This window comes from Leopardus geoffroyi, chromosome B3 (assembly GCF_018350155.1).
Source record: "Leopardus geoffroyi isolate Oge1 chromosome B3, O.geoffroyi_Oge1_pat1.0, whole genome shotgun sequence".
Classification (NCBI taxonomy): Eukaryota; Metazoa; Chordata; class Mammalia; order Carnivora; family Felidae; genus Leopardus; species Leopardus geoffroyi.
In genome coordinates, this window is record NC_059337.1 from 138122894 (window position 1) to 138145414 (window position 22521).

The 22521-nt window shown below is 55.0% G+C and overlaps 1 protein-coding gene across 6 annotated transcripts in view; it reads right to left on the reverse strand.

Annotated features, from left to right (window-relative positions):
- The window catches only part of CLMN (calmin), a 111827-nt gene that overhangs the window by 71053 nt on the left and 18253 nt on the right, over nt 1–22521 (reverse strand). The window lies entirely within an intron of this gene.

A 22521-nucleotide genomic window follows, 5' to 3' on the forward strand; every position in this document is an offset into this window, starting at 1 on the left:
AGGCAGAGGGGGAGGTATTTTTTTTAATGTTTATTTCGAGAGAGAGAGAGTGAAAGTGGAGGAGGGGCGGAGAGAGAGGGAGAGAGAGAATCCCAAGCAGGCTCCCACTCTCAGCGCAGAGCCCGACTTGGGGCTCGAACCCACAAACTGTGAGATCATGACCTGAGCCGAAACCGCGAGCAGGACGCTTAACCGACTGAGCCACCCGGACGCCCCGGAAGAGGCGGAGGCATTAAAGTATCGCTAGCTGCTGTAACACAGAAGCCCAGCCTCAGTGGGGCCCGGGGACAGCAGTCAGCCATCCGCGCACCGCCCAACAGATCTCTCCTGCCCACCTACTACGTGCCAGGCAGGAGTAAACTCATCAGACTCCGCGTGTTCCTCCACACCTGGGGCAGCATTCAGAGTGTGGAGTTTGGTGAGCACAAATTCAAGTTCACTACTACGATCATCAGCCCTATGTCCTGAGTCAGTTCATTCTTCCTTCCTTTTTAATTTTTTTATGTTTATTTATTTTGAGATTTTGTGAGAGAGAGAGAGAGAGAGACAGAGAGAGAGAGAGAGCAAGCAGGGGAGCAGCACAGAGACAGAGACAGAGAATCCCAAGCAGCCTCTGTGGTGTTGGTGCACAGTCCAACGTGGGGCTCGATCTCACAGTCCGTGAGGTCATGACCTGAGCTGAAATCAAGAGTCGAGGGGCACCTGGGTGGCTCCGTCGGTTGAGCGTCCGACTTCGGTCATGATCTCCTCAGGTCACGATCCCACGGTTCGTGGGTTCGAGCCCCGCATCGGGCTCTGGGCTGACAGCTCGGAGCCTGGAGCCTGCTTCGGATTCTGTGTCTCCTTCTCTCTCTCTCTGTCCCTCCCCTGCTCATACTCTGTGTCTGTCTCCCTCTCAAAAATAAATAAACATTAAAAAGAAAAAAAAAAGAGCGCTGAACCATCTAAGCCACCCAGAAGCTCCAGTTCACTCTTTCTTAATTTACCCAACAGTTAAGTCAGGCTGTGTGCCCAGCCCTGTGGCTGATTCTAAAGAACCAGGTTGACGCGGCCCTGCCTGTGTGGGGTTCATATTCTAGAGGGACAGATGAAAAGCCAAACTCAAGTTGAAGAATAAAATAATTGTTAGTTGTTCATATGGCTCCAGAGGTAAAACCCTCTGGGGCCAAATTATCGAAAATCTTCTGTCATTGATGTTAATGTAAATCTGAATAAACATTCACACGGTTCAAAATCCAAAATGTATAACCACAGTGAATAAAAAAAATAATAAATAATAATAAAATAAAAGTGAGCTCCCTCTCTCCAGCCAATTTCCTTTCCCCAAAGCAAACAGTTTCGCTGTGGTTTGTACGATCTCTTCCAGAAATATTTTTGGCTTTAATAAACAAATGCATATATACACACACCCGCCCTCCCTACCCCTCAATTTAGCATACTCTAAAGGAAGGACTCGACCCTGAAGGGGGAGGAGGAGTCATTCCTGCAGAGGGTAGTGGGAAGAACATTCCAGAAAGAGGGACCAGCGGGTGGAAAGCCCCAGAGGACATTCAGACCCTGCGGACGTCTGGGTGAGCTTATCCGTTACTCACCCCTGCTTGGGAGGGTTCATCAGCTGGTATTGATTGGGCTGTGTGCTTATCAGCGAGGAGAAGGAGGCGGCATTTATGACACTATAGTTCACTTATAACCAGGAGCTGCCCGTGGCCCGCTCTGTCCACCTGAGGTTGGCTCACCCCTAAATAAATAATACTCCCAATGCAATGAGCCGTGTTCAGGAACAGCCCCGAAAGGCTCAGTGGTCTTTGCGACAGATCAATAACAATCACCCTCGTCCTGCACTCCCCACGCCCCTGGCTGCATCTCGGGAAGGTCATAACCTTGAAGGTCTCAGCCTGCCGCTGGGGGAGGTGGAGAAGGGAGGGCAGGTGTATGTGCGTGTGCATTTGATCTCTGGTTCTGCACGTACCTCCTCTGCCCTCACCTACCTCATCTCCACTCTGCCTACGCACCTTAGGTCAACGGCAGTGATAACAGCTACGACCTCTCGAGTCCTCACTATTTGCCACAGCCCGTCCTACGATGAAAGGACCATGTGAGTGACCCTCCCGAACCTCTCAAAGACCTGCCACCAAACCCACGTCTGCACTCAGAGTCTCACAACACCGGCTCGCTCTGAACTCAGCGACCTTGTCAACTTTCCAGGGCTACGTGGCACCCAGGACCACGAAGTCAGGCGACACTTTAACTGCCACCCCTGCCCAAACCTTGTTATCATGGCCTCGAGATTAGCCGTCATCGTGTCGCCATGTGGTCGGTGGCACACTCACCCCTGCCCAGGGGTGGCTCCCGGGTGCATTTCCTGTCCGCTTCCTACCTGGCCACATGGCCGTGGCCACCGTCCAGAGCCCCCAGGGAGCCGGTCCCATTCAGCGCGCGGCCTCGGAAGGAAGTCTCCAAGCCTCCTCACAGGGGAGACTCTGACTGCCTTCTTCCTTCCACACGTGTCCTGCAGTGCCACTGAACAGTCCCTTGTTCATTCAGCACTTACGATCCCTCCTATGGCCCAGCCGGTGACGGGGGAGACGCAAAGATGAGTATCGGACAGACGACACGGACAAAAGTCCCAGATGCGTGGCACTTACGGTCTAGGATGGAAAAGCCAATGATCCATTGCATAAGGATGTAAAATGTCTACTCTGTTAGCCTGGGATAAGGGATAAAGAGAACAATTTTTTTTTTAATTTTTTTTTTTAACGTTTTATTTATTTTTGAGACAGAGAGAGACAGAGCATGAACAGGGGAGGGGCAAAGAGAGAGGGAGACACAGAATCCGAAGCAGGCTCCAGGCTCTGAGCCATCAGCCCAGAGCCCAACGCGGGGCTCGAACTCACGGACCGCGAGATCGCGACCTGAGCCGAAGTCGGACGCTCAACCGACTGAGCCACCCAGGCGCCCCGAGAGAACAATTTTAAACAAAAAGGAAGGGGGACAGAGATTAAGAGCCGGCAATGGGTGGAAAGTGGTGATTTTTCTTTTCCCCAATTCGTATTTAAATTGGTTCTCAATCTGAGCCGATTTTGCCCCCAGGGAACATTTAGCAAGTCCTAGACCTGTTGCTGATTGTCACAATTGAGGGGAGGGTCGTTACTGGCCTCTAGTTGTTGCTAAACATCCCACATTGCACCGGGCAGCCCCGCCCTCCCCCCCCCATGACGTGGAATTATCCAGCAAACACGACCACAGCACTGAGGTCAAAGAAACCCTGATTTAAATACGGTGGCTATGGAGGTGCCTGGGTGGCTCAGGCATGGAAGCACCCCATTCTTGATTTTGACTCAGGTCATGATCTCACGGTGCTGAGATCGAGCCCCGAGTGGGGCTCCGCACCGGGGGTAGAGCCTGCTCGGGATTCTCTCTCCTTCTGCCCCTCCCTTGCGTGCTGTCTCTCCCTCTCTCTCTTTCTCTCTCTCTCTCTCAGAAACTACATATATAATACATACATACAGCAGCTAGGGAGGGCCTTACTGAAAAGGTGACATTTGGGTGAAGACTCAAGGGAAACAAGGAGCACGTACCAGATTTTCAAGATCACACACATCTGCACACACTCGTGTGTAAGCTCACACACGTCCATACAGGTGAACAGATTCTGACAGACATCAGGCACCTCACCTGTGTGTTTCTAGCTCAGACCACACATGCTGGGGGGACAGTCAGGATACAATAAAATCGGGACGTGTGGGTGGCTCTGCCGGTTAAGCGTCCGACTTCATCTCAGGTCAAGATCTCACAGGTTGTGGGTTCGAGCCCCGCGTCGGGCTCTGTGCTGACAGCTCAGAGCTTGGAGCCTGCTTCGGATTCTGTGTCTCCCTCTCTCTCTGCCCCTCTCCCGCTCTCACGATCTTGCTCTCAAAAATAAATAAACATTAAAAAAATTATTTAATAAAAAAGTATGCAATAAACACAGGAGTAAGGAGGCGCTTGTCATGTAAGGCAGGACACAGAAGCAGGAGGTCCAGGAGCTTGGGCGGGGCAGGGCAGGCACCCCATCCCTCTAGACCCTCTGAGAATTTCCAAGCCCCTCCCTGCCCCCCAAAGCACTTCTAACTTACGACCTGGGAGACCGAGGAACCAAGTACAATGTGCAGCCCTTATCTGGATCCCCACGTAAACAACAAAAGCAAGAAACAAAACCAAAACCAATCCTGAGGCAGAGGGGGGCGAATCGAAATGCTGCTGGGTTTGGGTGATTAATATTAAAGGGTTTCTGTTTGGTTTTCAGGTGTGATGATGTTGTGGCTGTTAAGTTTCAAAAGCGTTCCTCCTTTAGACTTTGCGCTCAAAGGTCTGTGGATAAAATGATATAATGTCTGAGATCGGCTTCCAAATAACCAGGGCAGGCAGGCGGGTCACCGGTGGCACAGGAGTGGTCACAGCTCCGTTACTGCTCAAGCGTGAAGGATGCGGGGACGTCACTGTCCTGTTCTGTCTATGTTGGGGAATACTTGAGATATTCCAGAATCATGTTTTTAGAATTAATAGGAATTAAGCTATGCAGGAGCTCTAAGAAAAGTTCTTGGGGGTCAATTTTCTCATCCCCTCCCAGCAGGCAGAAGGGGGGGGGAGGGAATCTCTCCTCTGGGGTCCCAAACCGGTCCTTCTGGTGCCAGAAATACAGGGACACGGGAGGGAGTGGCTCGTCCCAGCGCTGAGGCCCCTGTTGCTGGGACAACTCTGTTACCTTCCCTGAGGCCCCTGTTGCTGGGACAACTCTGTTGCCTTCCCGGCTGAGCAAGGCCTTAGCCGGAGGCTGGCCTTTTGGGCAGGCCATCTCAAGGTGGCCCCACAATAAAATAGAGTTTGTGCCGAGACGCTTCGCCAAGCGCCCAGGAAGCTCTCCCGGTCCCCTGCCACGGTGAGCATCTCACAGACCGGGGACCCAGGCCTGGCCGAAGAAGAATAACCAAGCCTAGAAGTCAGACTCTCGATTGACTGACATTCTGGCAACGCGAGGGTCAGGACGCTTAGGTGCAAGTTCACGTCCTACCTGCGCCGCCTCTGAATCATCTCGAGGAAACGGCACTTCATGTAGGCGGCCACTGGGACAGAGAAGGTTCGAGATAACCAAGGCTGCATCTCCTAGTGATCCAAACAAACTTCTTCTGATGGCAACCTTTGTAAACACGCTTAGTTCCCTTCTGATGTTTCCGGTATAAAGTGGCTGTCACTCTGGTGCAACAGCTCAGGGCTGTGCTGAGAGAAGGTGAGGCTAATGAAGAGAAGGAACCGGAAGTGAACCCTTGAAATAAGGAAATGAGGGCAAAACGCAGTGAAACAGGTGTGGGCTGGGGGAGGGGGGGTGGGAGGGGACAGCGAGGCGATCTCCCCTAAGTCCAGGATGATCGGTCAGTAAACAAACTCCAAGCACTAGCTCTGTGCCCAGCACTGCGTTAGACACAGGAAAGAATGGATGCAAACACACCCTCCCCACACTCCAGGAGGTTCACGGGACTGGAGGCGGATAAGCTCCAGCTATCAACTCTGGTGGCAGGAAGCTCCTCACCCCCTTGATTGGGGGTATCAGGGAAGGTTCCCTGAGGAGGTGATGCCTGGAGGAGCTGGGGACGCATACGTGTTCCCCAGGGCAGTGCTCTGGGGCAGTGTGACATCAGTAGGAGAGCCGTGGACACAGGAATCCCTCAGCCAAGCAAAGGCAAAGTGTTCTCCCTACTCAGAGGGGCCCCGGGGGCGGGGGGGGGGGGAGGGGGGGAAATAAGGTGACAGGTATTTCATGCTCCACAGGTGCAATCCACCAGACGCGGGCCAGAATCAAGTGTGGGAAACGGTCCTGACACTCCTTGTCATCTGCTAAGGCCACAGTTCTTGCCTTGCGATGAAGGTAGTCCCATTCGATCGCGTTCTTAGCTGCAGATCTTTCTACGCATGGGACCTTGGAAGACAAGTTGGAGGAGTTCTGACTTGCCACCTCCCATGAGCCTGTGTGACAGTGTGCTGTCCTTGCACGGAGGTGAGCCACTCCAACACTGGCAGATGAAGGGGGAGAGAGAAGCGGGCAGGTAGGTGCTCCACCCCTCGCCCCCCCCCCCCCCCGCATGGGGAATTCCCCCATGGGGAATGGCCAAGACTTAATTCTCATGAACATTACCCGGGTGGCATATGGAGAGGAGACTGGAACACGAGCAACGAGTAGCCGTTTAGGAATCAACGTGAAACAAGACACGACTGATGGGGTCTTGAAAGAGCAGGGGCTGGGGGGGAGGCGGGAAGGGTCAGACCTGAGGACAGACCAATGATTCGTTCAGGGTTGACCGCGAGGCAGCGCGGGGTGAGGTGTTGCAGGCTTAAACGGGTAGCTGTGTCCAGGATGCAGGCAGGCACCGGGCGGGAATCCCACCCCAGGGCAGAGTTAAGAGACCCAATTTCCAAGGCATTTCCCGCCTTGGCATTGGAAATTTTACATTCCTCCCAATCGAGGACAGCCAGCCACCAAGAAGACCAGACGGGGGCCCTGAAAGGAACAACAGTGGCCATTTCTAACCACCCCCCTGCTTTCTCTTTGCTTATTAAAGTCTTCTCTTCAGCAGGACCAGCCTGTGTGTTGCTGGAGCAGGAGCAGAGCCATCAGAGGCTGAGCTGGCGGAGGGATCGCGTCGCACGGAGCCCACGCCCTTTTTGTACACAGGGCAGCACAGGACCGGGGGAGGGAAAGTGACCCATCCGAGGTCACAGAGGGGAGCTGAGGGGGACCCATCCTCGAGGCTTCAGTTCCAGGGCTGTTTTCTGTCACAGGATGCTATAGCCTCAGAGTTTGATTTTGAACTGGATGGAAACTTAAACCCTAAACCACCAGTCCTTAAGTGGTGCCTAAAATTATACCCATTAGACTCATTCTTTTGGGTCACTGAATTCTCTCCAGGAAACGAGAGCATGAAATTCAGGTGTGTGTGTGTGTGTGTGTGTGAGAGAGAGAGAGAGAGAGAGAGAGAGACAGAGACAGAGAGAGAGAGAGAGACACAGAGACACAGAGACACAGAGAGACAGAGACAGAGACAGAATGAATCAGCCCAGGAAGGCAGGGCCCACGTCTGGATGCTGGGGCTTCTGGGAAACAACGCAGCGTCTTCTGTTCTGTTGACACCGTGCTTGGTAAACACTGTGTGACTTGTAGACCATGTCTTTCTCCTCTGGAGACCAATGACAAGACCCACGAAGTCCAACAGAGGAAAAGATTAACGATGAGTGGTTGAACTTATCAGGTCCTTTTAGAAGAGCATACATCTGAGTTGGGTATTAAACAGGGAAAGATCTGGGGCAGGGGGGGAAGGGGGGGAGCAGGTGGAATGTCACAGCAAGTGTACAGGTGACTGGACTCCTGAATAAAGGCAGACAGTCTCTGGGATCTGTGGCCAAGGGGCAGGCTCCACCCATGCCCATGGCAGGCATCACTAATCAACCACAGCACTCTTTCCCACTGATCCCAGGCTTGACTTCAAGATCCTTTCGTGCGGAGCACTCCAGACAGCCACTGACAATGGAGCCACAGGGGACCACGTGATAAAGTCTACACAAGATCTCCAATCTGTGGGAGGAGGAGGAAGAGAGAGGATGAGGAAGGCTTGGGTGTCAAGTGCCAGACCGCAAAAACCTTTGGCCGTTTGGTGATATTCAGAACCCATCATTCATTGGTTTACGTGCAGCCATGCTTTCTAAAGAGTCCTTATCTTTTAAAGAAACATACTAAAATATCTGTGGATGAATGGGTGCAATGTCTGAAATGTATTTATTTTTATTTTAGAGAGAGAGAGCATGAGCTGGGGAGAGGGGCAAAGGGAAACAGAGAGAGAATCACCATGCTCGGTGGATCCCGACGCAGGGCTCCGTCCTACGACCCTGAGCCCCTCAGGCTCATGACCTGAGCTGAAATCAAGAGTCAGATGCTTAGCCCCTGACATTTACTTTAAAATACTAAGTCCCAGATAGTGAGGCAGGAGAATGGGGGAGGGGGAATGTAATAGCCATACCGCAGAACATTATTTGTCCATTAAAAAGGAATGAAGCGGGGCGCCTGGGTGGCTCAGTCGGTTGAGCGTCCGACTTCAGCTCAGGTCACGATCTCGCGGTCCGTGAGTTCGAGCCCCGCGTCGGGCTCTGGGCTGATGGCTCAGAGCCTGGAGCCTGCTTCCGATTCTGTGTCTCCCTCTCTCTCTGACCCTCCCCCATTCATGCTCTGTCTCTCTCTGTCTCAAAAATAAATAAACGTTAAAAAAAAATTTTTTTTTTTAAATAAATAAAAAATAAAAAGGAATGAATCCCTGACCCATACTACAGCGTGGATGAACCCAGACCACATCGCGCAAAACGAAAACAGCCAGACACCGAGGCCACGCATCGTACGATTCCATTTATATTTAACATCCAGAGCAGGTAATTCCCTAGAGACAGAGAACAGATTTTCGGGGTCACGAGGATTGGGGTTGGGGGGGGGGAGTCACGGGGAGGAACTGCTAAGGGGTGTGGGGCTCTCCTCTTAGGGTGATGAAAACGTTTTGGAAATAGGTGATGGCTGGACACACCGTCAGTGTGCTAAACGCCACTGGCTTGTACACTTTAAAGTGGCTAATTTTATGCACTTCATGAAAACAAGGCTCCCCCCCCCCCCACCCGCCATGCTCCTTTTCCAAATAAAGAAAAACTCAGGAACAGCGGTGCCCAGAAACAAGGCGGGGACAGCGGCTGGGTGCGGCAAACTGCCTCTGAACCCCAGCTACCGACGCTGTAGTCCCCAGCCGGTCTTAACGTCCTCCCAGCCACCTGCTAGGCTCCAACCTGACCAAGCTCTTGCGTCCAGATGCGCATTTCATCCTCCCCCAAAGAATGAGAGTAATTAAGAGAGACACCGCCGTGCAACAGGCTTTAGCGGGTTGTAGAGCCCAGAAGCTGGTGTCCCTGGTTACCGATGAAACAGTCCCAAATTGAGCGGGAGGCGAGCGCTTCCTCTCTGTCGGGGGCTCGGCTCGCCGTCCAGGAAACCACCTGCTGCCGCGCCCCTGCTAACTGGGTGCCCGGCAGCCTAGCGATGGCTCTGTAAACAGATTCCTCCTCCCGCCCACGCCAATCTGCGTCCTCCGGCTCCTGCCCTTCTCAGAGCTGCCTGACAACCGGGACTGGGTGCTGCCCACGCCAAAAACACAAAACCCGGCCACCCACACCCTCCATGGAAATGTCACTGGCCAGAGTAGCCGCCTCTCATCCCCAGAGGCTCCTGGTTCCAGGCATGGCCGGGATTGATCACTCTGGCAAATAAACATCGACCCAACCAGAACGCCGGTGAGGGGGGGGAGAGGGAGGGGGAGGTGGCCCCAGCAGCTGCGGCTGGGGGACGCGAAGTGTCGTCGCCCTTCTGAAAAGCAATCTGGTCTCTGTCCGGAGCCTCCGAAATAAATTCCCCTAGCCTGTGACCCGATACGTCTGCCTCTCGGGGTCTGTCCTAAAAGATCATCAGAACCGGGGATGGGAATCAGCGTGCAAGGGAATCCATCATCACAGGGTGGACGGAAAAGGGTGAAAACGCAGAGAGATGAACTGTAAACGGTGGCTAAAGACAGCACAAGGAGAATTCTCACATGGCTACAGAGCGATGTTGACCCCACATTTCAGACCCGGGAAAATTCTGGGAGCATAATACGAAATGAGTCCGAGTAGGGCCCCAAACTGTATTATCTGATGGACCGAAATCACTAATGGTGACTACGAGAGTTCATCACGAGCTCACTGGGTGCCTGGGCTGGGCTGGACGTGTATTCACATGACCTCATTCAGCCTTGCAGCGAGCCTGTGAGGAAGGCCCGACTTCAGGCCCATTTCACAGATGAGGGGGTCGAGGCACAGAGACACTAAGTCATTAGCTCCACATGGCTAGGCGCCAAGATCACTAAGCCGTGACATTGGGACCGGAATGCAGGTCCAGAATACAGCGTGTGAAGCCATTTAGGTTAAAACCATCAGCACCTTTCAGGAAACAAAAGCCGAAAGAGCAAATGTATCAAAATGTTAATAGGAGTCATTTCCCGGCGGTGCCGTGGGGGGGGACGGGGGGGGGGGGGATGATTTTTATTTTCTTCTTTATATTTTGGGTATTTTCCATATTTTATCCAGTGGACATGGGCTATTTTAAAGCCAGAAACCAGGCTATTTTTAAAAGGCTCCAGAGATTTCATAACCTTCCCTAGATGGTTTAAATAACAACACCACAAACAAAGACCAGTAATGCGAGGAGATCTGCCCTCCCAGGACTCCCCCGACCCCACAGCCCTGGGCGGTGTGAGCAAAAGCCATACTGTCTTACGCATTGATTTTCCTTCCTGGGAGACCGTGCCCTTGACTTTAAATAGCTTCAGGTCAAGAAGCCTGAGAACAGCTCTCCCCTTCCGCGCTCTCAGGGGGCAGGAGGCATCCTCTGCACCTGCTTCCTGGATTCCCAGGCCGGGGGCGGGGGCAGGGGGCGGTCACTGAGCTTGGCCCCCCACCAAAAACACCAGCTCTCCCGGGAGCCAGGATTTGCTGGGAGCTAGAGACACATCATCAAGGATTAACCCAAACAAGCTTGGGAGGACACACGGGATGCTGGTGGGGGCATGGGGACAGGAGGCCCCGAGTCTGTGCACCTCCAAGGACGTGGCTAATTCAACCCAGCGCCCCCAACCAGCCATCGAACGTGATCAGAGGCAAGCAGGCAGCAGGAAAAAGAGGTAGGCAGGTGACACAGACGAGAAGGCAGTTTTGCACGTAGCTTTTCGTGGCTGTGAGAACAAATATAAACGTATCTGAGAGATCATTCAAATACATAAGACAGCAATGATTATGTCAGAAGGAATGGGCTTGAAGACACCTTTCTTTCTCTACTCCCAAGTTTGCTCTCAATTGTTTTGAAATCAAATCAGACAAACATACATGTTTGCATGGGAAGTCTGCCAGGCTCCAGTCTCTTCTCTGTCCTTTCTGGACCCAAGGCCAGGAGCGGTTTCCAGCTGACTCGGAGTGCCTGACCTCACAGGCAGGAGTAAGCCAGCGCCTAAGGGGCAGAGCCAAGCAGGTGCACGGCCCTCGACGTGGCCCCGTCTGGTTCGTGAAATGAAAAACTGAATCCGTGGCAGCAACAAATCCCCTGGCTGAGCTTTTCCGGTGAGGCTGAGAGTGGCCCCCCTCCCTCCTTGGGGCCATCAGACAAACGTACCGTTCTCTCCTGAAACCGGGCCTGGTGTTCGAAACGGTAAGAAAGGAGGCAGCACAAAGAAAGGAAGGAAAAAGCCCACTCCTTCCTCGGTCTCTCATCTAACGCTGCAGCTAAAGGCTTGCAGAATGCCAGCAGGGAGGGAGCCCGACCCAGCCTGGCTGGAGGGTGGGCATGGGCCGCACACAGAGGGAGCAGGTGCTGTCCACAGCCTCCTTGGGAATAGATCCATGAGATGCTGGGGGGGGGGGGGTAACTCCCCAGGCAACCCCCTCCCCAAACCTCCAGGAGAGTAGCAGCCTGCCTGCTGAGGAATCTAAAATGAACAGGTAGGAGTCCATAAACACCTCCCTATTTCTAGAGGTATTTGCCAAGCACTTGCTATGTTCCAGGCACTGGAGGAGGCTACAATGACAGGCCAGATGCATGGCCCCTGCTTGCCATGGGGAAGCAGATGTTAATCAAGAAACACACTGTAGGGGCGCCCGTGTGGCTCGGTCGGTTAAGCGTCCGACTTCGCCTCAGGTCACGATCTCGTGGTTCGTGAGTTCGAGCGCCGCGTCAGGCTCTATGCTGACAGCTCAGAGCCCGGAGCCTGCTTTGGTTTCTGTGTGTGTGTGTGTGTGTCTCTCTCTGTGCCCCTCCCCCACTTGTACTCTGTCTTTCTCTAAAAAACAAAAAACAAAAAAAGAAACAACCCCAGAATTACCAACTGTGATGGCTGCAATAAAGGAGAAGAAAGCTTGGCTCTTGGAGATCAAACCCCAGGATACCTCTGGAAGGAGAAGGGCTGAGGTGCTTGTCTGGCATGCACGGGGCAGGCCGTGCACACAGCCGGTGCTCGGGGACCTACGGGAAGTTGACCCAAGGCCACCAGCTTTTGGGTGGAAGGGTCACACAGAGCAGAAAGACCTTGGAGGCAGACCCGTGTCCACACCCCAGCTCCCTCTCCCTCTCCCTCGCCTTCTAAGCCGTGTGAGCTTGTAAGTTACTTCATGGTCTATAAAAACATGCAGAAAGAACACTTATTTCAAAGTGCCCTGTCGAGGAGTAGAATGTAAGTCCCTGCATGGCTCTGTCTCCACTTGGACCTCCCCTCCCACCAATTCATCCTCCGTGCAGGAGGCTGATCGCTCCACAGGCTGCATCCCTGGGCATCCTTGTCCTCTGGCCACCTGCTAGGTTCTTCCGATGGGAGATACCGGCAGGACCACTGGTGGGGGGGGGGGGGGTCAGATGATTGATCCCATTACAGGCATCGTCACCTCCCCGGCTGTGGTTTTGCCCAGGGCTGCATTCGTCCACCTCGGCCCACGGCTCCTGCTGGGGGGACCCCTCACCAGGCAATGGCTTTCTGGGGTTCCTCCAGCTCCCCGCCTTCTCCGTGCCCCCAACAGCCCCCCCCCCCACTGATGTGAGCCCCCTGAGTGCTGCGCATTCCCTGCTGGGGGGGCCTTTCTCCTGCCCCCGCCTCTGGAACAGCCCTTCTCCCACCCTGCACTCACCTCCCTGAGTCCCCTGCTGGGTGCTTGACTGATCAAGCCCCTGTGACAAACTCAATCCTTTGGGTCATGATGGCAGGGTGGGAGATATCCACCCCCCCAACCCCACACCCAGGGAAAACGTGTTCGGGCTGCAAGGCTTCCAAGCTGGATAGTTCAGTCTAATCTAAGGAGTTGCTAGCTAGAAAGGGTAAGCGGAGGCCACAATCGGTCCTGGGGTCAGAGCGATCTCCGCAAACCCTGTACGTCCTGTAGGCCAGGCACTGCACCGGGTGGGTGGCTAAGAGCCTCTACTCCTGAGAAACAGCCCTGCAGAGGCGACGCAAGCCTGTAAACCAGTCACTGTTGCACGATGGGCTCAGTGCGATAAGAGCCCGGAACTGCAAGGGGGGCGGAAGCTGTGAGTCCGCCTAGGGGTGGTGGTCAGGAGAGGCTTCTCCGAAGAAGAACGCGTAGGAGAGTGTGCTGGGCTAAAGAGTGCTCAGGGCAGAGGGACAAACATGAGCACAGACAAGGAGGGGAGAGGCCTGGTGGGGCAAAAGTCAGCCTTCTCATGCCGTCCAAAGGACCTCGTCATTTAAAGCGACGGCTGGCCACAACCGAAGAGCGACCCACGAACATACCCTTGCCTCAGGACCTTTGCACTTGCCGTTTCCTCTTTCCAAAGCACTTTTCTCTGAAAATCTTTGTACAGTGGCTCCTGCTCGTTGTCCACCTCAGAGGCTTCCCCTGATGGTAAATAGCTCCCTGGATGAGTTTCCTGTTGCTGCTGTAACAAAGCACCAAGCGTCGTGGCTGACGGCAACACAAGTTCTCCCCGTTCCAGAGGTCAGAAGTCTGAAATGAGTCCTACTGGGCCAAAACCAAGGGCTCTATTCTTTTTTGGATGTTCTGGGGAAAATGCATTTCCCTTTTCCGGCTCGTAGGGGCCGCCCACATCCTTCGGCTCACGGGCTCCTTCCAGCTGTAAAGCCGGCAACAGTTGGTCAAGGCTTTCTCAGGCTATGTCCCCGGCTCTGGCCTCCTTCACTTGGAAGCACCCTCGGGGCCTCATCGGCCCACCCGGATGATACAGGCTAATCTCCCCATTTACGGTTCTTAACTTAATCGCATCTGCAGAGGCCTCTGTGCCCGGGAAAGCCACGCTTGCAGCTTCTAGGCCTGAGAATGTGGACATGTTTGGAGGGCCGCTCCACCGACTACCACACTCCCTTACCCTTCACCCACCCCTTTCTCTTCCCTTCCCCCCGCCCCTGATTTTCCTCCAAGCACTTCAAACACCCAGGTTCGGATTACTCATGCACTTGTGGATGGCTTATCTCGCCCACGAGGACACAAAGCTCCAGACGGGTGGGGTCTTATCGGTCTTGCCCACCTTGTGTTCCCAGCACCTAGAACGACATCTGGTACGTAGTATATGCTCAATAAAGGGGCGCTGGAAGAGATGGAGGGCAGGCAAAGGAGAGCCGCCAGTCAAGCCTTGGCAAGTTCCCCCCCCACCGCCTCCCCCGCCCCCCCCCCACACCCTCCTTTCTGTCCTGGGAAGTAGCAGTTCTGAAAAGCCTGAACGTCACCTGGGTCTTGCCTCAGGTGGGCCATTGTCACTGAATCCAACCTCCTCCTAAAGTTACCAAAGCTGGCGTCCTAGAACAGTCAGGCTCTGGGCCGAGAGAGGAGGGTTCACGGTCAGGGATCATTAGACAGAGGGAGGAGCCAGCCCAGCGGAGAGTCAGCAGACAAGGAGCCAGCTGGGTGAAAAACAGCTCGACCCAGACACAATGGACGGGCACCAAGGACAAGATGGCGGAAAGAGAGTGGGGGGAGAGGGCATTATAAGGCTGGGGCCCAGGCATCTGTAGGCACCAAAGGGATGACCCTAAGCAAGCAGGAAGCAGGGCCCAGGGCCAGTCCTCTCCTGGGCTTCAGGGAGCTCCTGTCTGAGGGCTTGGGGCAGGGAGCTCCCGGGAAGGAGAGACTCACTTCCGACTCTCAGCCAGGACACAATTATCATTCTGCACCGGACTCTACCAGTTAGGTGGCCAGCCCCGGGTACGGGTCATAGATAGACTGTCACAGAGCTGACTGAGATAATCTAGCCCTGGGACAGTAACTCCTCCACTCTGTGTGAAATACTCCCCATCCCGCACCATGGCAGACATTGCTAATCAAACCCCGCACACCATCCCACTGAGCCCAGAGGGCCCCGCCCCTTACTTAGGCAGTCACAACCCGTAGAAGGGAGTCAGCAGCAAAATCCAACCCTCCACTTCTCCAGGGAAGGTCTCCAGGGAGACCTGCTGAAGACCCACAGAGCGGGCGGCTCCACCCTCTGGCTGGCTAACTTTTTAGGTTTCTCAGGCAGCCTCTGTCAAACAAGGACCTGGAACTCCAAAAGCAGATCGCCATCAAGCCAACACTCTTTTTGTAATGTGAATTATTCATGAGTTTTAAGAAGCTGCATTTGCATCTAGTAGGTTGAAACGGAGACAAAGACAACTCTAGTCGGGTGGATGTGTCTGCGGGGAAGGCAGGGCTGGGGGCAGGGCTGGAAAGAATGTCTGAGAACCGCCCCTGCACCGGCAGAATGCTGGAAGCTCATTCTTGAAAAACCATTTTTTCTTATTAGTAAAACTCAACATACTGTTTATAGAAAAATTAGGGAACACACGAAGCGGAAAGAGGAAAACAGCAGGCGCCCACTGGTGTCTCTACCACCGGGAGAGAGCCACTGCCAGCGGCCTGGGGTCCATCCAGGGGGGCTTTTAAATGCAGGGACCTGCTCCCCTCCCCTCTCCTGAGGGCAGGAATCACCGACAAAAGGTGCCCGTGGCAATCAGATGTGACAGTGAGGGGCTCAGCCCCTCCTCCCACCCTGAGCACCTGGGCGCTGACCACCCACCTGGGTGCTGACCACTCAAACATGGCAGCCTGGTTCAGAGGCAGGACAGAGGTCTTGCTCTACTCCCAAAGCAAAGAACACAGGGGGTCCTGACATTGAAGGAGGCCGGTCTGCAGGGCAGACCCTCAGCCTGGGTGCGCGGAGGTCACAGAGCCTGTGAGGGCCACGGTCACGACGGGTCCGGCCACTAATAGGTGCCAGGCGCTTTCTGGAGTGGCTATGTCCAGTCTTCTCAACCAGGCCTGGCCTCAGGCCCACGACGGGAGGAAAAACAAAGCAGAAGCTCAGAGAGGTTTCACGGCCGGCGAGTGGCAGGGCTGGGGTTTGCATCACCCTGCAAAGTCAGTGTCAGCGGCCGCCCGGCGCCCTCCCCGCAGCTGTGCGACTTATTCAGAAAACCAACAGTTCAACGGCAAACGGAATAAACTGCCATGACCTCATCTAGGTCATTCCCGGGGGGCACAGCCCGCTCTCCACCTTCGCCATCATCTCCCTCCGCCTGGCACGGGCCCCGGCCTCCACCTGCGTCCCCTTGCCCTGCCCTGCTGTGCACACTGTCTGTCCCTGCACCAAGCCGTGGGCACCTGCGGTACACCGAGGGAGCCCACACCCTGCCCCACGCTCCCTGGGCTCAAATCCCAGCCCGCCTCTCGCTGATCATGCCAACCTGGGGCAAGTCTCTGATCTGACAACAGCATCACTTCAGGGCACATCCGTGCCTGCCATAGAGCAAGCTCGGGGCGATACCAGGAAGCTAGCGGCTTGATCCTGTGGGTCTATCAGAGTTAACTGCTGCGTAAACACGGCTGGAGGGCTGGATCCTGGGTATCTTCAAAGTGCGTGTTCTCTTTATGGCATTCCCTGAAGTGCCCCCTTAAGGACCAGAGGCCACTTCGAGAAAACGCAGGAGTAATAATGGTTACCACGGGGAAACTGAGTGCCCCAGGGATGACATACACATCATCTTATTTAATTCCCGTAACAAGCAAGAACAGAAGGAGTTACTGTGCGCACTTTACGGACAGAAAAACGAAGACCTAAAGAGGTCAGACACTGGTCCCGGGCCCCACAGCAAAACCGTGGCAGAGCTCAGAGGGGTCACCCCAAACAGCATTCATCCCTTGCTTGACGCTGATTTATTGTCCCTTCCTCCATCCCGCTGCCTGAGACACTAATGGTAATGGCTGGAGCTCCAGCAGCCATATCGGTTCATGAGGTCAAGAGCCATACCAGGAGAAGGCAGTGCGATGAGCTAGGGGAAGCCCGGGTCCCTCAGATTTTGTGGCGCACAGCTGCCATACCAGCTTTGGACCGTCCCTGCAGACATGCGCACCTGTTTGCGACACCGTTACTTGGGGCTTTCTGTAACCCACGGCCAAACCTAATCACGACTGTTCCAGAATCACCCCTAAGTCCATCTCTCTCCGGGGTGGAGAAGACAAAAGCAGGCCAGCCAGTGTGCTTCCAGGGAGGGCTCTGGGCTTGGTGCCTGCTGGGGGCCAGAGTGAAAGGGAGGCTGCCAGATTCCTACCTGTGCCTCTCTCTGCAGGTCTCACTTTCCTAGGCTTGAAAGAACTCTGTAAAGTCTCATTTACAAGGTAAATCTATGCCTGGGGCTCCACGGGGTTCCTGTGGCTTTTATGAGGAAGAGATTTCAAAGATCAGTTTAGAAAGCGCTTACCTACATCAATGGTCACAGAACCAAGAAAGGCCACTTTTGTGCAGCGTCCCGTTTAAACGGACACGCCAGCATCATGAAAACACCTATGATAAGGAGACTCTCAGCTTGCTAATAGTCTCTCTCTCTCTCCCTCCCCCCCATTACAGGTCAGGTTTATTGAGGCATAGCTTACATATAGCAAAATGCACCCTTTCGTGCATACAGTTCCACGAGCCCTGATGAGTCAAGTTGTGTAACCGCCACACAGAATATTCTATCACCCCCAACAAGTTCCTTTGGGCCTCACTGCGGTCAATCCTCGGCCCCTGACAACCACGAACCCATTTTCCTGTTCTAGGATTCCGGCTTTTCCAGAACGTCATATGAAGGAACCACGCGGGGAGCCTACAGCATCTGGTTTCCCTCGCTTTGCATGCGTGTGCAATCCACCTGGGTCACGTGCAAGGTCTTTCTTCCCTTCTCACCACTGAGCAAGGCAGCTCTGTAAGAGGCACTATGCTCCGGGTATCCATTCACCAGCTCAGGGACATTTGGATTGTTCCCACTTTTTGGCTTCTGTGAAGACAGGACACACAATGACGTGGGACTACATAGAGAGAGAGGTAGAGAGAGAGAGAGTTGTGTGCATGGACATGTTTCCATTTCTCTTGGGAAATATCCGGGGGGGGGAATTACCGAAGCGAACGGTAGTGTAGGTGTCATTTTATAAGAAACTACGAGGAGCGCCTGGGTGGCTCAGTCGGTGAGGCGTCCGACTTTGGCTCAGGCTATGATCTCGCGGTCCGTGGGTTCGAGCCCCGCGTCGGGCTCTGGGCTGACGGCTCGGAGCCTGGAGCCTGCTTCCGATTCTGTGTCTCCCTCTCTCTCTGCCCCGCTCCCACTCACCCTCTGTGTCTCTCTCCTTCAAAAATAAATAAACATAAAAAAAAAAATCTTTTTAAAGCTCCTTTTTAAAGCACGGGTTCCAGCTCTCTTAACGCCTCACAGAAAGCCTTCCAGAAACTTTTAGAATTCATTCGTTCGTTCATGCCAATGCTTACTGAGTGCCCTCCATGTGTCAGACACCATTCCAGACCTTTGGGACACATCCATGAACGGACCAGGCTTGGGCTGCCCGGGGTCCTCCCCGTGGTTCCCCCAGGCCCTCCCCCAGCCCAAAGAGGCTTGCCCAAGTCAGGAGTGAGCAGCCAGAGAAAGCCAGAGCCCACAGAGAATATTCTGGGTTCCTTGCTGCCCAGCCCCCACTGAGAGCCACATCACAAGAGGAGGTGCTCGGCAAGCAGGCACGAGAGTGCTCCCCGAGCACACAGCCATCCCATGCGTTAGTTCCAGTGTTTGCTGACCACCCACTCTGCACCAGGCGCTGGGGAGGACCCAAGGGACCACAGCAGAGCCCGTGCCCAGGAGGACTCACAACTCACAGAGGACAGCTGTCAACGCTCCCTGGGGGGGAAGTGGGTTGAGTGCCGGGGTACTGGAAATAGGGGTTGGGGAATCAAGGAGGGCTGCCTGGAGGTGGTGAACGGCAAGATCAACAGATGGGGAATGGAGGGAGGGGCATGCCTCACCCGGGCTTCGTCGGACCCCTCTGGGCCACTCTGTGAGGAAGACAGGCCAGCCATTTCAAACCACCTTCTTGGGTGAGGAGATTGGGACCACGCGGCCAGGTAGGGTCCCGTGGCTCTAGCCAAGAATCAGTGGCTGCTGGTTCTGGAGGGGCTGCTGTATTACACACATGGGGAGCATCAGCTAATCCGCACCACCGTTATGGGGGGGGGGCTATGAGAATTTCCCCCCTTTGTCATGAAAAAGTGCCTTGTGCAAAGTCAGAGGAGGAACCAAGGTGTTAAGTCCCAGCTGCATGAGTGTTGCGGCCCAGTGCCCAGCACGGCCACCCCCTATACCTGTCCCCCTGCCCTCTTTGGGACGGCCCGTCAGGCTGCAGCTCCCAACACCGAATCCCACAGGCACAAGGGGGCTTGAAGGGGCTGAACGCCCCCACCTGAGTCCCAGGGTCTTGCCTGGCCACTTCTGGACGGAAGACAGGTCGCCAGAGCTGGTGGTCGCGGGCGGCTTCCCCTCGCCCACTCTTCTCCAGGACACAGGACCAACGTGCAGGGACCCTTCCCTCCCACCCCGTGAAGCTGATGAGCAGAACTTGAACTTGGAAGGGAAGAAGGAGAAGCGGGCAGACCCCGTCTCCTGGCAGCTGCTGGACCACCCACCCTGGGCGGGTCCTTCCAGAGCGAGAGCTCACCCCTCTCCCGGGGGTTGAGGCGTGCAGGTACTCGGTGTGGATTGCATTTTGTGAGCCTCGGTTTCCTCCTCTGGAAAATGGGGGAGTTGACAGAAGTTGCTGTCTCAGAGGACGGCTGTGAAACACAGGTAATCCGTTCACAAAGCGCCTGGCAAGCTCTCATAAGAGCTCAAGAGAGCCTTAGTTAGCCAGGAGCAGGGTGGTGAATGTGTGCCAGGGTCAGGGGTCAATCTCAAGGGACCTGGAGCACCCGGGGACCGGCTAGACGTGCGAAATCTCGGCCCCAACCGGACCTACTGGGGTGGGGTCTGCTGGTCGGGGTCCAGCAAGCCCCGCAGGAGATTCCGACCCATCCACGGCAAGGGTCCCACAGCCTCAGCAGGGCGGACACTCGGGGCTGGACCATTCCCTGGGGTGGGGGCCGACCTGTGCATTGTAGGATGTGGACAGCATCCTTGGGCTCCGCCCACCAGAAGCCAGGAGCTTCCTCGCAGCTGTGACCACCAGAAATGGCTCCACACCTTGTCAGATGTCCCCGGCGGGCGGGGGGGCAAAATCACCCTGCGTTGAGGACAACTGACCCAAACTTTGAGAACCGCCACTCTACGGGGCATGAAGCCGACTCCCTCCCTCGAGGATCTTACAGGGGAACTGTGTTTAATGACAGTAACCTGCAGGGCTGGAGTTACCAGCTAGACGCTCCTTAGGGAGCAAGGCACTGTTTTAGTGACAAGGAAACAGGGGCTTCAAGGTTCAAAGACATCTGGCTCCTAAGAGGCAGAGCCGGGGTTCAGCCCAGGCCCTCGGGCTCTTTGACCCTTATCCCACAGCCCTGCCTGCCCCTCCCGGCTGTCTCCCTTCCTTCCCTCCCCAGCTACACCTCTCGGTACAGTCCCCTTCCTTGGAAAGCTGACCCATGCGGCTCTGTCCACTTGGACCACCCTGGGGGACTTGCTTTCATGCCTGGCTCTCCCGGGGCCACCATAAATGGTCTCCCCTTGACCTGTGCCAGCTGGGGAGGGCCCGAGGAGAGAGCCCAAGTTAGACTGCCCTGTTTCTCCTTCATTCTTGGCTCCCACCTGCTCCCATTAGAATCGGCTTAACAATTCATTTTTTCTGCGTGAGTGTCCAGCGAAGGGAGTGTGAGGGGACCCGGAACCCCACTCCCAAAAAGAAGGGCGGGGGGCAGCCCCAAGTTTAAAAATCTCACCACAAATGGCGATCGAGAGTCCTAAAAGGTTTGACCTGGTCACCATTTTTCAGGGACTCGGGAAACATCACCCCAAAGTCAAGATGGTTGTACAGAGTGAGATGCTCCAGGAGGCGTGTTTTGTGGAAAGCTCTCCCGGGGGTGGGGTGGGGGGGGGGAGCTGGTTTAGAAAAGTCCAGCCAGGGCGCTGAGTGGGTCGTGGCATGTCCATTCTATGGGCACCTCTGGGCCATCTCTAGGCCAGGCCCACCGAGGGGGCCCAGACCAGACCCTCCTGCAAAGGGCTCACGTCACAAATCACAGCAGTGTGACAATGAAGTGACAAGAGCTGAGACACGACAACAAGGACAGAGAGGGGCTTCACGCAGCGCGGGGCGCCAGGACGGCCGCCCAACAGCGTGGAAGAAGGCACTGGATGAGACAGGACGCGGAAAAGTGGAAAGCGGGGCTCAAACGGGGAATGAGCACAAGTGTGGAAAATACGAATTCGTGGAAAAGACCACAGGCCTGACACGGTAGTCACAGTGGCAGAAGAAGAGGGTGGGGGCCCCAAAAAGTGGTTCTATAGCTTCCATAACCACGTGGACACAAAAAGGCAGTTGCCACAGATGATCGATTACCCCAGGGGTGCCCGCTGTGGACCACACCGCCGTGTTGTGTCGAGGCCTTCACAAACCTTGTCTACAGGCCAGGAACGGATTTCTTCCGAGTACAGATGAGGACACGGGATGGCGGGGTGGGGTGGGGGGTGGGAGGTGGGGGGTCAGTGGGCTCGCCCTGGAATCCACAGCTTTCATGGCCTAGGAAGGCTCTGTTTTCAGACAGAATACTCTCAGGACAGCGCTGACAACTTCCCTGTCTCCTGCCCTGCCTTCTGCTCTATACCTGTCCCCTCACCACCATCACCAGCCACAATGGCCCCACCAGTACCTTCAACTGCCATTTTCACGCTTTGACCCCAGGGTCTCTAGATCCGAGCCCGCTTGAGGAAACAGATCCCCAGTGAGCCATCTGGGGCCACTGGAGACAGGGTTGCGGCTGCGGACTTGACCCATTTGCTCAGAGGGCTCTGATTTCCCTGAGCCAGGTGTACAAAGTCAAATCTAGCCCCCCCCTTCCCACCCCCGCCGCCACGTCCTGGGACAGCTCCACCCCAGCGGACTCGGGTGGCTCATTTGACTTGCAGCATTCCATCACCGACAAACTTTGCTAAAGAAATGACCACCGCCAACAGCAGGGACAACGCCAAGAACAACTGCCGTCCGTCACGAGGGTGACAAACGTCCGCTACCAAAAGCCCCTGCCAGGTGTGGAGGCTTTACGGATAGATATCCTCTTACCTGAACAACCCCACGAGGCGGGGGCAAGATTCCCTTCCCTTCTATAGATGAGGCATTTGAGACTCAGAACAGTGGAATAACTTGTCCGGGTGGCAGGCGATGCTGGGACGGCACTTCCTGTGATGGGGTCAGAGGTCAGGCAGGGTAGGAGTTCCACCCGAGGGTCTCAGGGACAAACGTGGGGCAGGTGATTCAGAAGGGGGCCTGGGGCTCCGCGACACAGCGCAGGGAGGGAAAAACGGAGGCACCAAGATTGCACACTGAAGCATTCAAAGGTCCTTAGAAATCACCGTCTGCCTTCGTCCTGCTGAGTCAAAATAGAATGCAGGCCACACAAATTACGCTGTCACCTCGAGCAGCCGTGTTACAGAAAGGCAG